The following is a 17,217-nucleotide window of genomic DNA, read 5'->3' as shown; positions in this document are numbered from 1 at the left end:
GGATGGATAGCTATTGTGCGGACGTATGAAAATGCTATTATATTAGAATTACTAAGAGAGTAGGTGGTTTAGTAATGTGAATACGTTCAACCAATGACAACTATTGTCATTCTCAAGCATTCTCAATAATTCTTATTCATTTTTGTTCTCACGCATCGTTTTTCACACATTTTTATTCTTACAGAATACGACTCAATAAACATTCAGACATAATGAGAATAATAAAAAAAAGTCTATAATAACCTTATAGACGATTTAATTAGTGTAAATGCGTAATAATGACAATAGTAGTGTAAGATTGAACGTATTCACATTATCAAATAACATATTTTATTTGTCATTCTCACAGAATAGCACCGGCCACACGTCCGGACAATAGATGTCAATCCACATTTGAACCTAGCTCTCTCTCTCTCTCTCTCTCTCTATATATATATATATATATATATATATATATATATATATATATATATATATATATATATATATATATATATATATATATAAGTTCAATTGAGAACCATTATAAATGGTTCTCCAAAAAACCAAATATTTTTTCAAGTTTTAGGGCTTATTCTTTATCGAAAAAAAACTAAAAATATTTAAATTCATAACTTCACATTATGAATGCTAAAATATAAATTCTATATTTTTCGGATTCACTGTGTGAATTCATATTAAAGCCTCAAAAGGAGCAACCTTGATGCTCGTGTGATAACTGTTGTTGTATGAGAATTCAACCAAAGGAAGTGGGTATCCCATGACTTTCCAAAATGAATCACACAGGCTCGGAGCATGTCTTCGAGTGTTTGGATGGTTCGTTCGCTTTGGCTATCGGTCTGAGGGTGGTAAGCAGTGCTCATGTCTAGTTGTGTTCCCATTGCCTTCTGAAGTGACTGCCAAAATCGTGAGGTAAATCTACTATCTCGATCCGAGATAATAGACACCGGCACCCCATGAAGTCTTACGATCTCTTTGATGTAGATTCGTGTCAACCTTTCCATCTTGTAAGATTCTTTTATTGGCAGGAAATGAGTGGATTTAGTTAACCTATCGACGGTTACACAGATAGCATCCAATCCGTCTGTCGTCTTAGGTAATTTGGTCACGAAGTCCATAGTAATCCTTTCCTATTTCCTCTCGGGTATTTTTGGCTGTTGTAATAGTCCCGAGGGCTTTTGGTATTCCACTTTCACCTTGGCGCAAGTGAGACACTTGCCCACGTATGTGGCGATCTCTGCCTTCATATTTGGCCACCAATAATGTTGCTTTATGGCCAGGTACATCTTATCCGAACCCGGATGGATGGAATATCGCGTCTTGTGGGCTTCGTTCATGATCATTTCTCCGAATTCCCCAAGTTTAGGGACCCAGACTCTATTCATGAAGTAGTAAATTCCGTCCTCCTTGGCTTCAAAGTTCTTGTCCATCCCACGCAGTGTTTCATGTGCTACGTTCTCCGGCTTCAATGCATATGTTTGGGCTTCCTTGATCTGCGAGGTTAGGTGAGATTGGATGGTTATTGATAGGGTTTTCACCCAGCGACATGAGTATTCTTTTCTGCTCAGGGCATCAGCTACCATGTTAGCCTTTCCTGGGTGGTACTTGATCTCGCGCTCGTAATCATTTAGCAGCTCAACCCATCTTTGCTGCCTCATGTTTAACTCCTTTTGGTTTAGAATGTGCCAGAGGCTTTTGTGGTCGGTGAAGATGGTGCACTTTGTACCGTAGAGGTAGTGCCTCCAAATCTTTAGGGCGAAGACCACAGCTCCCAGCTCGAGATCATGCGTGGTGTAATTTATTTCATGCATCTTTAGTTGCCTGGATGCGTAAGCTATCACCTTTCCACGCTCCATGAGGACACAGCCTAACCCTTGATTCGAAGCATCGTAGTAGACTACGAAATCTTCAGTTCCATCTGATAAGGATAGCACTGGTGCACTACAAAGGGCTCGCTTCAAGGTTTGGAAGGCGGCTTCTTGCTTTTCCGTCCAGTTGAAAGACACACCCTTTTGTGTCAAGGCGGTGAGGGGTTTGTGTCACACCCCCGAACCAGACGGCGGAATCGTCTGGGGGCTCGTGTGACTATCAATTGAATTATCATCACAATGAATATACATGAAACATAACACAATCATCACCAAACATGACATATTACAACTGGTATTGTTCACATCAAGTACATTGTCTTAGGTTACATGTTCCCAAAATATAAATTGTACGATGATTTGACATTACACAAAATAAATTTCCTACACTTGAAAGTTTCCCCTGCTTAACGGTTACCTGAGAATACAAGTTATTTTGAAAACGGTCAACATATATAATGTTGGTGAGTTCATAGGCATGTTTAAATGAAAGTCATTGTATTGTTTGTAAAACCCAGAAAATCCGATATTTTCTGTAAAAAGTCTGAAAAATGATGTGAAAATCGAGAATAAATGCATGTGTGAATTTCATAGTAGTAACATGTATAAGTAAACGATCCAAAATTTCCTTGTATTATATCTATTGTAAGTAGAAGGTAATGAAAAATAGTATTTCCTCCAGAAAATCCGATATTTTCTTATTTATAAAAGTGTGGTAGTCCTTGCATTATCGTATGAATTGTTTCGTATTAATATGATTTAAGCACTTGAATTCCCGTAATGTACTGATGATAATGGATCTCTATGTGAGTCGTTATAACCATGCATGATAGTGACTAATTTGCCTGTCTTGGCATTTTCCAAACGCCGGATTTTGATCAAGGTTTTGTCACCCTAGACTGGCCTAGTCTAAATGTAGCGAACAGCTCAGGTGTGGGGGAGTCACCCCCGTATAGATCTATACACAAACTCTCGCTCTCCCTCCAGGAGACTATGATTATAACTACAGGCTACGACCATACACTCAATGGAGTCAACCGAAAAGTCTCACGAGAGTCCAATTATTGCCACATGAATATGTATACGTTATATGTATTTAGAATTTCGAACACCAGATGATACATGAATATGAAAGGATAAGGCCCAACAAACATGAAGAAAAGACAACTATGGTCCATTAGACATGTAAGTTATTTCGTGGCTTGTTAAGTATGCCATGGACACATTAAAGCCCATTAAGCATACGATTAATTATTCCAGGCTAAATTAGCATGTAAATGGGCCACTAAGGCCCAATGACATGTAAAGACTAATTTAGGCTCATTAAGCATGTAATTGGGTCACTGAGGCCCAATAGACATGCAATGAATATATTGGGCCCAATAAACATGCAAATGGGTCACGAAGGCCCAATAAGCATGTATAGCAAGTACTTGGCCCAATATTCGTACCATTGTTGTATTTCGTTTGTTTGTTATAGTATGGATTCTTTTGGTTGAAACGTTTACCCATAATGTTATAAAAGTCAAATGTTTGGTTATAACGATATTTTTAGTTTATAAAAAAATATACCATTTTAACCCTTAAGTTATAAATATTTATATCTTCGGTCCAGTTGTTTAATAATTGACATATTTGGCCCAAAAATACATATTTGGCGATTTCAGCCCCTTTTTCACCGAATATTTTATTTTTAACCCTTGTTTTAAATAAAATGACATTTTTGGTCCTTTTTGGTGAAAATAACATTTTTAGCCCATTAGACCATCAAACTTAGCATTTTCGGCCCAATTATAAATTTGTTTTACAATTACGGTCCAGAATACGTTTATTGACATTTCCAGCCCTTATTTTGTAAAAATTTACATAATCTCGGTTCAAGTTAATATGGACTAGGATCCTCTTATTAGGCTTAATGACCAATAAACTTTCAATTTGACTATTTTGGGAGAAGGAACCCTACTTGGTCTCTAAGTGGACCCACATCCATGAGATTAGGGCATTTTGGGTCATGTGGGCCTAGAATAGTTCATTTTATCCCTAATGGGCCATGTTGGGCCATAAATGATTTCATTAACCCTAATGGGCCATAAACTCCATTTATTTTATCCTATTGGGTTGTGAACCCTTATATGGGCCCAATGGGCCGAGAACCATCCACTTGGGTCACATGATTTCGAAATCAAGCAAGTAGGGCCCAAAACTTTTCCTTTCTCCAAAAACCTCGCCCCACACACACACACACACACATATATATATATATATATATATATATATATATATATATATATTTGTAAAAAAAATGAAGAAATCAAGTAAATTACAAGCTTGACACCTAATTTTTGTTTAGTGGTAATCTAGGCTAGGATTTCTTAACCCATCATGTAATAACCAAAATCAACTCCCTTCCCTCTCTTCTTAATTCTCGACCGAGAGCACCCACAAACACACACATTTTCACTTTCAAACTCTCTCATAATTCCTCTCAAGCTCAAGAAAAATTCCCTCACTTCCCTTGTCATTTTGGTGACTTTGGTGTGTGTTTACAAGAGGTTTTTCATCAAGTTCATCACTCTTGGTAAGTGCTTGCCTAAACCTATGGTTTAACTTCAAGATTTCATCAAAAATTTCTTCCTAACCCACATCACTTCATGATCTATACTCTTGAACTTCCTAGATTTCGAAAACCTCCTCAAGGAAACTCCTAGGGCCGAAAATCTTCTTCAAAATCTTCATCAAACCAAGAACAACAACCCAAAGTGAGTTCATACCCCTTGTTTTTCGGTTTTACTATGTTTTGGGGGAGGATACAAAATGCTTATGTGATAGATCTATGTATTTATGCATGTTTATGTGTGTTTTCTAAGTTATATGTTGTGATTATGTGAAGAAACTTCATACATCTTGAAAACTCTATCAAGTCTTGACAATATTTGTAAACTAAAACACTTTATGCAACTTACCATAAAGATGAAAGTGTTAAACATGTTAAGGATGTTGAAAAACTAAAAAATATCTTGTAAAGGGACCATTTTTGACAAGAAAACAAAAAGATGAAGCTTTTATGATACTTATGGTTTTTCAAGGACCAAAGAGTCATTTTTGTATAAAAAATGATTTTTTATGACATTATGGTTTTACAAAGGGCCAAAAGAGTAAATTTTTCACAAAATAGGCTTAAATTGGGCCTTCACGGTTTTATGGGCCAAAATTGGAAAAAATATGACTTTTGTGGATTAAATTGTCATTTTAAACAAATTTGAGCCAAAGATGTTGTTTTTCGGTTAAAAAGGGCTGAAAATGTCAATTTTATTAAGTTGGGCCGAAAATGTCAACTTTTATATAATTGGGCCGAAAATGTCAATTTTCATGATATTGGGTCGAAAATGCTATTTTTAACAATAGTGGGCTAAAAATGTCATTTTATTTGAAATAAGCCCATAAATGTGAACTTTTGGTCTTAAGGGACCTAAAGTGTCAATTTTATCAAAAATATGCCAAAATTGTAAATTTTCGGCTTAATGGGCCAAAAATGTCATCATTACAAAAAGTGGACTTTTTATGCCATTTTAGAAAACATTAAAGCTTAAACAAACAATGTAATAACAAACGAACTAAATTCATCGATTACATGTTTATTGGGCCTAATACTTACAATCCATGTTATTGGGCCTTAGTGGCCCATTTACATGCTTAATAGGCCTGGTTTATACATTACATGTTTATTGGGCCTTAGTGGTCCATTTACATGCTTATTGGGCATGGACTATACATTACATGTTTATTGGGCCTTAGTGGTCCTTCTACATGTCTGTTGGACCTTGTACATTCATATACATACTCATTGGGCTTTTCAAACATAAAACGTACACGGAAACATTATATATAACATAATACAATATTCGCGTAAACTCAGTTAAGGATGTTAGTGAGACATGTCGGTTGACACCTCTCGAGTGTACAATCGTAGCCTGTAGTTATAACCAGAGTCTCCTGGAGGGAGAGCGAGAGTTTGTGTATAGATCTATACGGGGTGACACCCCACACCTGAGCTGTTCGCTACAGTTAGACTAGGCCAGTCTAGGGTGACAAACCTTACCTTAAACAAGTCGGCGCCTGAAAACGCCACGACAGGCGAATTCGTCATAATCAAGTATGGTTAAAACGACTCACATAGAGATTCTCTCCATCATAATTTTACGGAACACATATAGAATCTTGTTGATACGAAAACATACATTCACTGATATTCGGTCTTAGGGTTGAGACCACGACACTTTTATAAACAGAAAATAGCGGATTTTCTGGGGAAATATACAGTAAAACAATACCTTCTACTTACAACAGAAAATACAGGATCTTTTTCCAGGTTACATTTTTATATACATTCCAAAAACAGAAAACACACATGCATTAGTACTTGATTTTGACACATCACTTTCAAACCACTTTTAAGAAAATATCGGATTTTCTGGCGTTTTACGAACAATACAAAACTTTTCATTCAAACATGCTTATGAACTCACCAACATTATATATGTTGACATTTTCAAAATAACTTGTATTCTCAGGGAATCGTTAAGCGGAAAGGTCAGCAAGAACATGTGGAATTTGTCGTATTTTATTATCATCATACATTGAATATTTTGGCATGTAATTTATGATACTATACTTGATGTAAACAATGTTGGTTGTACTTTGATATGTATGATGATGGTGTTGTCTTGTTTCAATTATATGCATTGTGATGATATTACAAGATGAAGTCACGCACAAGCCCCCGGACAGTTCCGCCGTCTGGTTCGGGGGTGTGGCAGATTGGTATCAGAGCATTGTTTGTTGTGAACTGGCATATCTAATCATACTTTATATGCAACTATAAATACAATGGGTCTAAAACACTCTGAATAAAATGATATCTAGGTATACATTAAAACTATAATACTAAAAGTCTCTGGAAGAAATTGAACATTGTGATTAAACTCGGACAATTATGTAGTCATATTGGGGATAAATATAGCCTGATCAACTATATTTATTCAAAATATGACCAACATGTGTTTGGGAGTAATCATGGCGGGAAATGGATCTAGAAGCTTACCTCATATCCAAAACTTCTAAGGAACTCAAACTTAAATAATTAAAATACTATAGGAGTATTTTTGGAAATACTATATGCATACTCTTTTTACAACGTCTCTCACCCCTCGTGCAGACACTATGGCCGAATTTCATCATCCTGGAGATCCCTATTTCCCCAATCAGGGGAATGGTGGATGGTTGGAACCATAGGAAGAACCAGCTGAAGAACCAGAGGAAGAGCCCGAGGAAGAGCCTATAGGAGGACCGGCAGAACCGGTAGCTGACTCAGACGAGGAGGAGGCTGATGGCAGCGACACTGATGACTCGGACACGGGGTCTGAAGTCATCAATCCGCCGTACATGGCCAGGGTTCCCCCATACAGGATGGGCCGCAATGGTCCTACCCCTCCATGGGCACACGACATCTGGAGATGGAGTCGCCAACAAGGGGTGTGACCCCCATTTGGTATGAACCGGGACTACTACGACTTGAGTCATGGTGGACCCGCCGACCGAGCCTTGCCTGTGATAGTAAAGAGGACACACGATATCGGCGAACAGGCGCAGGCAACCGCTGGCCAGATGGTGGCCATGAGAGCCACAATTGAGCGCGCGGAGAGGATGCTACATGAGGTATTCAGGGACTACCAGGCGTGCCAGACAGCATTGGAAGCCCGGCTTCGGGCCGCCGAGCACCACCTGGTGAGACTTCAGGGCGCATCTACCTCGTCGTCAGCACCACCAGACCCATCCCGTCGCAACTAGTACCCGTTCATGTACTATCGTTATGGTTTTCTTTTATGTACTACCCTATGTATATCGACTACATGATTAAGTGACTACACTACTCATGGAGTCGTTACTCTATCGAATTTTATTTCACTGCATGTATTATATGCCTTATATAGGCAAATTTTCATGTACTCAAAAGATTATCATTAATGAAAACGGCTATATATTTTATCATGATGTTGTTATCTTCTATGTGTTTTATTACTTTTACTACATGTTGATTGTATGCATTCACTCACTTATACACAACCGAATCACTAACACTGTGCTATAACCAAGAAATCATGAAACTAAATACATTGGATACTCAACATCTTTCCGTTCCATGACAGAAAGATGCCTCAAAGACCAAACCGCGGAAACAACACGACACTGACGCCACCAGAAATAAACTCAGTCGCATTCCAAGTGGAAGTGTCAGTTGCGGTCACTGCAGCACTGACACAGATTCGCAACAGAAACAACGGTGAAGGTAACGGGCAGGGAACCGGAAGCACAAATCAGGGAACAAATCACGGGCCCACAAGAACCTGCACCTACAAGGACTTCACAAACGCCAAGCCTCGAACCTTCAACGGGACGGGAGGCGTAATAACCCTAAAAAGATGGATAGAAAAGGTGGAATCAGTGTTTGAGATCTGTGGATGTCCGGAGGGGTGCAAGGTCAAGTTTGCGGCCTGCACATTCGTCGATCAAGTTCTCTCTTGGTGGAATGGTCACGTGGAGGCCATGACACTCCCGGTGGCGAACGCTGTGCCATGAGAGGAGCTTAAGGAAATGTTGTTGGCCGAGTACTGTCCAAGGGGAGAAATCCAGAAAATGGAGCAAGAACTATGGAACCTCTCGGTTCAAAACTCTGACATTGATGCTTACATATCAAGGTTTGGTGAGCTGTCTCTCTTGTGTCCAGGAATGATCACATCTGAAGGGAAGAAGATCGAAAGATTTATTTGGGGATTGACCGCACCAATCCAAGGGAATGTGATAGCAACAAACCCGACCACGTATGACAGTGCAAAAAGACTAGCCAAGAAATTATACGACCATGGCAACAAAAAGGGTGCCATAGCAGAGGAAGCGGAAGTTAAGAAGGAAGGTGATAACAAGAAGGGTAAGAAAAACAAGCGAAAGGGGTGACAAAACACAGAGTCATCAAAGAAGCAACAAACAGTGGCTGTCCATGCTGCTACTCAAGCTACCACAACACCACATGCTCCAGCCTCATCCACACCAAATGCTTCCAAACAATACTCAGGGGCCTTACCTAAGTGCAACAAATGCAATTTCCACCATCACGGAGAATGCAGAGAGATGCATTGCACAAATTGCAACCGAAAGGGTCACACTGCAAGATACTGTAGAACTCAGCCTCAGCAGAACCAACAGTCGGACCACAACAACAACAACAACAATCACAACAACAGTAACAAAAACAACAATGTTGGGGCCGGTTACACCTGCTATGGGTGTGGAGGAACCGGTCATTTCAAGCGCGACTGCCCCAAAGCAAACAACCAGGGGGCAGGAACATCAGGAAGGGTGTTGGCATTGGGTCAAGGTGAAGCAGTTCAGGACCCAACAGTTTTTACTGGTACGTTCCTACTTAACAACTCATACACATGCATCTTATTCGATAGTGGGGCGGAGTGAAGTTTCGTTAGTAATAAATTCAAACACTTACTAAATCAACAACCCCAGAATCTCAACGAAGCCTTCACGGTGGAAATGGCTAATGGGAAAACTGAAACAACCAAAGATGTCTATGTAGGGTGCACATTAACACTAAACAATCACTCTTTTCAAATAGATTTGATGCCAGTAAATATTAGGAGTTTTGATGTGATAATCGGCATGGATTGGTTAAGCCCCCACCATGCTGATATTATGTGTCGCGAGAAGGCTGTTCGCCCTTAACTCCCCAATCACGAAACCCTAATAATCTATGGTGATAAACCTGGCGCCAATCTTCGTCTTATCTCGTGCATCAAGGCACAAAAGTGTCTACACAAGAAGAACTACACATTCCTCGCTCATGTCGTAGTTAAGACCAAAGAAGAAGTAAGCATTCAAGACATTCCAGTGGCATGTGACTTCCCGGATGTATTTCCAGAAGATCTTCGAGGAATACCCCTAGAAAGACAGGACGAATTCCGAATCGACCTAATACCAGGAGCCACATCAATTGCCAAATCACCCTACAGGTTAGCTCCCGCTGAAATGCAGGAGTTATCCAGCCAACTAAGCGAGTTGTTGAACAAAGGATTCATCCGACCAAGCTTCTCACCCTGGGGAGCTCCGGTCTTGTTTGTCAAGAAAAAGGACGGATCTTTCAGAATGTGCATCGACTATAGAGAATTAAACAAGCTCACTGTGAAAAACCGATACCCACTTCCTCGAATTGACGATCTATTTGACCAACTTCAAGGAGCTAGTTATTTCTCAAAAATAGATCTGAGATTTGGTTATCATCAACTCCGAGTTCGGGAAGAGGACATTCCAAAAACTACCTTTCGAACTTGATACGGTCATTACGAATTTTTCGTGATGCCCTTCGGTCTAACAAATGCCCCCACTGCATTTATGGACCTCATGAATCGAGTCTACCGCCCATTCCTTGATAAATTCGTGATTGTCTTCATCGACGATATTCTTATCTACTCTCGAAGCAAAGAAGAGCATGGTCAACATCTCCGTCAAATCTTGGAAACCCTAAGAGCTGAAAGATTATATGCGAAGCTCTCCAAATGCGAGTTCTGGATTCGCAGTGTAAACTTTTTGGGTTACGTAGTCAGCGGGGAGGGGATTCATGTAGATCCTTCCAAGATCAAAGCCATTGAAGGCTGGGCGATTCCGAAAACACCAACATAAATCCGTCAATTCTGGGGTCTCGCAGGCTACTACTGAAGGTTTATCCAGAATTTTTCTAAGATAGCCAAACTGTCACAACTGGCATTTTAGCCAGGAAATTCTATGATCATGTAAATGTCATCTATGATAATATTTGTAACGCTAACTCGATATCATGCACCATGTTCGTTCTGTGCCAACAAACTTAGTCAAGGGCCACAATTGTAGTTCAAAAACTAATACAAAGCATTTCAAATGGTCAACTATGAGTAGAAAGCCCTAGATATCCCGGTTCAAGTTCATTCTGAACTAGGATTCTCTTATTGGGCCTAATGGACCAATAAGCATTCAATTTGACTATCTTGGGCTTGGAACCCTTAAATGGGCTCTACTTGGACCCACATTCATAAAACTTAACATTTTGGGCCATAATGGGCCTAAAATGGATTGGTTTACCTCTATTGGACCTTGTTGGCCCATAAATGAATTAATTAGCCCTAATGGGCTATAAACCCATTCCTTTATACCATATTGGGCCGTGAACACTCACAAGAGCCTAATGGGCCGAAAATCATTATTGGATTCCAGAAATTCGAACTAAGCTTAGAATGGGCCCAAACTATCTCATTCTTATCCCCCTTAGCCCAAAAATCTCGGCCCAATGTAAATATATATGTGTACATTTATGTGTTAAAAAAAAAGAGAAAAGAGAGGGTTAATTTGCAAATGACACATCACAATTGCATGGTGGTTTTCCATGCAAATTAACCATTAAGCAAACCATAAATCTCATATTTCTAAGCATCCATCACATCTTCACCTCTCTTTTTCCCTCTCTTTATCTCTCTCGGCCGAGAGCTAGTCCAAGACACACACACACAAACACTTTCAAATTCTCTCCAAAATACTTTCAAGATCATCCTCCTTCTTCCATCAAGAATCTCGAAATTTTGGGTTGTGTTTCAAGGATCTTCATCAAGTTTTTTCAACCTTTGGTAACTTGTTATTAAACACAAACATCTACTTTCCATCTTAATGTTAAGAACTCCTTCTTACATAGCTTTACTTCATGATCTAACTCCATAGAACACCTCTAAGTTCGAAAATCCCGTCAAGAAGCTTGCTAGGGCCGAAAATCATATCATCTTCTTCCATTTCTTCTTTAAAACCGAAACATCAAAGCAAAGGTGAGTTCATACCCCCTTGTTTTCGGTTTTTACATGTTTTTGGGGGAGAATACAAGTGTTTATGTGTAGATCTATGTATTTATGCATGTTATGTGTGATTTTCTTGGTTTATGTTGTGCTTATGTGATAAATCTTGATGAATCTCGAATACTCTAACAAAAATGGGTGAGATTCATAAACTAAAACACTCTAAACATCATACTACAAGGATAAAAGTGTTATACATGCCTAAGATGTGAAAAACAAAACAAAGATATTGTATAAGGATCATTTTTGACAAGTAAACAAAAGATTTGGGAAAATTTTGCCACTTACGGTTTTTATAAGGATCAAAAAGGTCATATTTACATAAAAATGGGTTTTTATGATAATCACACTTTTCAAAGGACCAAAGGGGTAAATTTTAGCATAATGGGCTTAAAAATTGGGCCTTACGGTTTTTGGGCCCAAAATGCGAAAAATATGATTTTTAGGGGTTAAAATGTTATATAATCAAAACTTGAACCAAAAACAGAAATGAACACAAATATAGGCTAAAAATGACACCTATTTCGAAATTGGGCCAAAAATGTAAAGTTTTCGTAAATTTGGCCAAAAATATAAATTTTTAAAAAATAAGGGCTGGAAATGTCAATAAACATATTCTGGACCGAAATTGTAAAACAAATTTATAATTGGGCCGAAAATGCTAAGTTTGATGGTCTAATGGGCTAAAAATGTTATTTTCACCAAAAAGGACCAAAAATGTCATTTTATTTAAAACAAGGGTTAAAAATAAAATATTCGGTGAAAAAGGGGCTGAAATCGCCAAATATGTATTTTTGGGCCAAATATGTCAATTATTAAACAACTGGACCGAAGATATAAATATATATAACTTAAGGGTTAAAATGGTATATTTTTTTATAAACTAAAAATATCGTTATAACCAAACATTTGACTTTTATAACATTATGGGTAAACGTTTCAACCAAAAGAATCCATACTATAACAAACAAACGAAATACAACAATGGTACGAATATTGGGCCAAGTACTTGCTATACATGCTTATTGGGCATTCGTGACCCATTTGCATGTTTATTGGGCCCAATATATTCATTACATGTCTATTGGGCCTCAGTGACCCAATTACATGCTTAATGAGCCTAAATTAGTCTTTACATGTCATTGGGCCTTAGTGGCCCATTTACATGCTAATTTAGCCTGGAATAATTAATCGTATGCTTAATGGGCTTTAATGTGTCCATGGCATACTTAACAAGCCAGGAAATAACTTACATGTCTAATGGACCATAGTTGTCTTTTCTTCATGTTTGTTGGGCCTTATCCTTTCATATTCATGTATCATCTGGTGTTCGAAATTCTAAATACATATAACGTATACATATTCATGTGGCAATAATTGGACTCTAGTGAGACTTTTCGGTTGACTCCATTGAGTGTATGGTCGTAGCCTGTAGTTATAATCATAGTCTCCTGGAGGGAGAGCGAGAGTTTGTGTATAGATCTATACGGGGGTGACTCCCCCACACCTGAGCTGTTCGCTACATTTAGACTAGGCCAGTCTAGGGTGACAAAACCTTGATCAAAATCCGGCGTTTGGAAAATGCCAAGACAGGCAAATTAGTCACTATCATGCATGGTTATAACGACTCACATAGAGATCCATTATCATTAGTACATTACGGGAATTCAAGTGCTTAAATCATATTAATACGAAACAATTCATACGATAATGCAAGGACTACCACACTTTTATAAATAAGAAAATATCGGATTTTCTGGAGGAAATACTATTTTTCATTACCTTCTACTTACAACAGATATAATACAAGGAAATTTTGGATCGTTTACTTATACATGTTACTACTATGAAATTCACACATGCATTTATTCTCGATTTTCACATCATTTTTCAGACTTTTTACAGAAAATATCGGATTTTCTGGGTTTTACAAACAATACAATGACTTTCATTTAAACATGCCTATGAACTCACCAACATTATATATGTTGACCATTTTCAAAATAACTTGTATTCTCAGGTAACCGTTAAGCAGGGGAAACTTTCAAGTGTAGGAAATTTATTTTGTGTAATGTCAAATCATCGTACAATTTATATTTTGGGAACATGTAACCTAAGACAATGTACTTGATGTGAACAATACCAGTTGTAATATGTCATGTTTGGTGATGATTGTGTTATGTTTCATGTATATTCATTGTGATGATAATTCAATTGATAGTCACACGAGCCCCCAGACGATTCCGCCGTCTGGTTCGGGGTGTGATACAAACCCCTCACCGCCTTGACACAAAAGGGTGTGTCTTTCAACTGGACGGAAAAGCAAGAAGCCGCCTTCCAAACCTTGAAGCGAGCCCTTTGTAATGCACCAGTGCTATCCTTACCGGATGGAACCGAAGATTTCGTAGTCTACTACGATGCTTCGAATCAAGGGTTAGGCTGTGTCCTCATGAAGTGTGGAAAGGTGACAGCTTACGCATCCAGGCAACTAAAGATGCATGAAATAAATTACACCACGCATGATATCGAGCTGGGAGCTGTGGTCTTCGCCCTAAAGATTTGGAGGCACTACCTCTACGGTACAAAGTGCACCATCTTCACCGACCACAAAAGCCTCTGGCACATTCTAAACCAAAAGGAGTTAAACATGAGGCAGCAAAGATGGGTTGAGCTGCTAAATGATTACGAGCGCGAGATCAAGTACCACCCAGGAAAGGCTAACATGGTAGCTGATGCCCTGAGCAGAAAAGAATACTCATGTCGCTGGGTGAAAACCCTATCAATAACCATCCAATCTCACCTAACCTCGCAGATCAAGGAAGCCCAAACATATGCATTGAAGCCGGAGAACGTAGCACATGAAACACTGCGTGGGATGGACAAGAACTTTGAGCCAAGGAGGACGGAATTTACTACTTCATGAATAGAGTCTGGGTCCCTAAACTTGGGGAATTCGGAGAAATGATCATGAACGAAGCCCACAAGACGCGATATTCCATCCATCCGGGTTCGGATAAGATGTACCTGGCCATAAAGCAACATTATTGGTGGCCAAATATGAAGGCAGAGATCGCCACATACGTGGGCAAGTGTCTCACTTGCGCCAAGGTGAAAGTGGAATACCAAAAGCCCTCGGGACTATTACAACAGCCAATAATACCCGAGAGGAAATAGGAAAGGATTACTATGGACTTCGTGACCAAATTACCTAAGACGACAGACGGATTGGATGCTATCTGTGTAACCGTCGATAGGTTAACTAAATCCGCTCATTTCCTGCCAATAAAAGAATCTTACAAGATGGAAAGGTTGACACGAATCTACATCAAAGAGATCGTAAGACTTCATGGGGTGCCGGTGTCTATTATCTCGTATCGAGATAGTAGATTTACCTCACGATTTTGGCAGTCACTTCAGAAGGCAATGGGAACACAACTAGACATGAGCACTGCTTACCACCCTCAGACCGATGGCCAAACCGAACGAACCATCCAAACACTCGAAGACATGCTCCAAGCCAGTGTGATTGATTTTGGAAAGTCATGGGATACCCACTTCCTTTGTTTGAATTCTCATACAACAACAGTTATCACACGAGCATCAAGGTTGCTCCTTTTGAGGCTTTATATGGTCGCAAATGCAGATCGCCTCTATGCTGGGCTGAGGTGGGTGACACCCAACCAGCAAAAGGGAAATCACCAGACAGCACTCTCACAGGACCAGAAATCATTCGTGAGATTACATAAAAGATAATCCAAATCAGAGCCTGACTTCAAGAATCGCGAGACCGACATAAGAGTTATGCTGACAAACGACGAGAGCCTCTGGAATTCCAAGTCGGAGATCGGGTGCTATTGAAAATCTCTCCCTGGAAAGGAACGATCCGTTTTGGGAAACAGGGAAAACTAAACCCACGATACATCGGACCATTCGAGATTCTTGCCCGAATTGGTCCGGTAGCCTATAAGCTGCAGCTACCTTCGGAGCTCAACAACGTACACCCCATGTTCCACGTCTCGAATTTGAAAAAGTGCTTATCAGATGAAACTCTTGTCATTCCTTTAGAAGAGCTCGAATAAAATGAGAATCTCATGTTCGTCGAAGAACCAGTTGAGATAATGGATAGGGAATTGAAGCGTACGAAGCAGAGCCGCATTCCGATTGTGAAGGTTCGATGGAACTCTAAGCGTGGACCGGAATTCACATGGGAACGCGAAGACCAGATCAAGCAGAAGTACCCTCACTTATTCTCTCATTCACGATCCTACCTTTGTAAAGAATTTCGAGACAAAATTCCCTCTAACAGGGGGATGATGTCACAACTAGCATTTTTAGCTAGGAAATTGTATTCTCATGTAAACATCATCTATTGTAAGGCGTGTACTCTAAGTGAATATCATGCTATATGCTAACATGAAACCATCCATTTGAATCCACACTCTTGATTTAAGTTCAAAACCTAATACAATACATCTCATATGTTCAACTATGGATTAAAAACCCTAGAAATCCCGGTTCAAGTTAATATGGACCAGGATCCTCTTATTGGGCTTAATGGACCAATAAACTTTCAATTTGACTATTTTGGGCCAAGGAACCCTACTTGGGCTCTAAGTGGACCCACATCCATGAGATTAGGGCATTTTGGGTCATGTGGGTCTAGAATAGTTCATTTTATCCCTAATGGGCCATGTTGGGCCATAAATGATTTCATTAGCCCTAATGGGCCATAAACTCCATTCCTCTTATCCTATTGCGTCGTGAACCCTCATAATGGCCCAATGGGCCGAGAACCATCCATTTGGGCCACATGATTTCGAAATCACGCAAGTAGGGCCCAAAACTTTTCTTTTCTCCAAAAATCTCGGCCCATACACACACACATACATATATATATATATATATATATATATATATATATATACACATATTGGTAAAAAAAATGAAGAAATCAAGTAAATTACAAGCTTGACACCTAATTTTTGTTTAGTGGTAATCTAGGATAGGATTTCTTAACCCATCATGTAATAACCAAAATCAACTCCCTCCCCTCTCTTCTTAATTCTCGGCCCAGAGCACCCACAAACACACACATTTTCACTTTCAAACTCTCTCATAATTCCTCTCAAGCTCAAGAAAAATTCCCTCACTTCCCTTGTCATTTTCGTGACTTTGGTGTGTGTTTACAAGAGGTTTTTCATCAAGTTCGTCACTCTTGGTAAGTCCTAGCCTAAACCTATGGTTTAACTTAAAGATTTCATCAAAAATTTCTTGCTAACCCACATCATTTCATGATCTATACTCTTGAACTTCCTAGATTTCTAAAACCTCCTCAAGGAAACTCCTAGGGCCGAAAATCTTCTTCAAAATCTTCATCAAACCGAGAACAACAACCCAAAGTGAGTTCATACCCC

This window comes from Lactuca virosa, chromosome 9 (assembly GCF_052849685.1).
Source record: "Lactuca virosa cultivar CGN04683 chromosome 9, Lactuca_virosa_CGN04683_v6, whole genome shotgun sequence".
Classification (NCBI taxonomy): domain Eukaryota; kingdom Viridiplantae; phylum Streptophyta; class Magnoliopsida; order Asterales; family Asteraceae; genus Lactuca; species Lactuca virosa.
This window is presented reverse-complemented; position numbering follows the sequence as displayed.